The sequence below is a fragment of the Fulmarus glacialis genome, unplaced genomic scaffold (assembly GCF_000690835.1).
Source record: "Fulmarus glacialis isolate BGI_N327 unplaced genomic scaffold, ASM69083v1 scaffold48623, whole genome shotgun sequence".
Lineage (NCBI taxonomy): Eukaryota > Metazoa > Chordata > Aves > Procellariiformes > Procellariidae > Fulmarus > Fulmarus glacialis.
The window spans coordinates 1-2,037 of NW_009201921.1; positions in this window are offsets into that span (position 1 = coordinate 1).

Here is a 2,037-nt window from a genome sequence, read left to right on the forward strand (position 1 = left end):
TATATTATTATTATCACTTTTCTGCAAGTGCAACAAAGATTTCTCCAACTGATTTCTGTGGAGTTTCTCACAACAGGCCTATGCTTAGCATCCATCATTGCTGCCCGTACTCTACTTACTCCTCAGTGTGGGGGTTTTCATCATACTCTGTCTTGAAACAGAGGTATGTCCTGATTTATATTATAAAGGTTTGGGGGTGGGGAGAACATTTGAGCACAAAACCCATTATGCAGATATATTTCCAGCTAGCTCCTCACAGAAAGGGACTTCATTCAAAAAGGAACAGCAAAATTAAAGTAAATTTTGCACTAAGACTGCATTTACAGCTTACAAGCTGTAAGTTCAGCTTAATTGCAAGCTGAACTGTTCAGCAGAAGACATATGAAACCCCATGATATTCTGATATTCTACCTTTCAGACTTAGGTTTTCAAGCAGAACCACAAATACCCCACAAAAAAAAAGACGACACACATACACAAAAATTCTTCACCCTAAAAACTTCACAGCAACCTTGGACATCCCAGTGGTTGACATTTTAAGTCATCATCAACATCAGAAATCTAAGGCAGCCAGAAGCATGCAGGAGCAGGGTGGACACAATACACAATCTAAAAGCAGAGGACTGCAAATACCACCCAGGCTGAAAACTTCTCCCTTTAAGCTTTGCTCTTAGCAGCACAGTCTGAATGGAAAGTCAGAGAAGACCTCAATTAAAAGTTCTAAAGCCCCAGCAGTTCTTCAAGAAATAAACAGGTAGGAAAACACCAAAACAACAGCTCTACTGTTGTAGTATCAGTATTTAAGTATTTCTGACTTTTTTGGCTGGGACTCAAAATCCCAGCAAGTTGCAACTCCTTCACAACAATTAGTAACACAGTAGTAACACATTTATTAATTTTGTACCTCTAAAAGCATTGTAAAATGAAGTTTTTTCACTCAGAAATACATTGTTAAACAATGAATTCTATTGAAAAGGCTTTAAAAATGCACATTAAATATATTTCTCTCTGCTGACTACTGTGTCCTTATTTAGAAATGCTGTATTTGCAAAAGAATCTCTGAAAATACTGAAAAAAATCATCGTAACCAATCCATCTTTGTTGGCTTAATTAAGCAAATGCTTTCCTCTAAAAAACCTCAAAGATTTCTATTTCTCCCAATAAGAGCTTTTAGTAAACAAATTCAAGAAGCTAATTTGCCATGTAACACAAACTGCAGCTCATTAGAGAGACAATCATGGATTTGAACCTTTTCCTCTAGAAAACTAACTTGAAAGGCAATATCTTAGGCATGATTATCATATACTTCCTCTTTCTCTTTATTTGCTTAGGATTTTGTTTCAAATTCAAGAGTGAAAGATTAACAATACCAGTTAGCAGTCCTGGGCTTGGATCGTACCAGAAACACAATCCTCTCTAATGCATCTGTAGCTCATGACCTGCTTGACAACTACAACAGTTCCAGCAGAGGCAGAACAGAGTGTTACGGTGAGCAAACCAGCTTAAACCACAGCATTTATTTTTCACCTGCTGTCTCACCAGTGTTTGTCAGAAACTCGTGGTCATTTTCTCCTTTATACAAAAGGCTAGATTACAAAAGGTAGACACCTCAGCATACAACACTAAACCTTATTAAAAGATGAGGTTTGCTATTGCCATGCATGGTAAATGATACCGCATCAAAATGATACTGTCAGAATGCCACGTTCAGATGCACTGCCATTTGACCAGTGCAACTGCTTTCCAGAAGAGGCCCCTTCAACATTTGTTTGTTCTGCTAATGCAAAATATCCTAGTATCTTCCTATTGCACGCAGACAAGCAGCAAGGATACATGAAGCTTGGAAGACCTATTTCCCTTGCTGCAAACCTTGAATTAATTGATTGATGTATAATCTTTTAGAACCCGAGTTAATCTGTGCTTTACTCAATGGTAAGGAACAAATTCATGGACAGTCTGAAAGTCATTATTTAATACACCTGTAGCCTGCAAGTTTAGCTAGAAGTGGCTAAAACAGACACTCTTTTCCCCACCAAG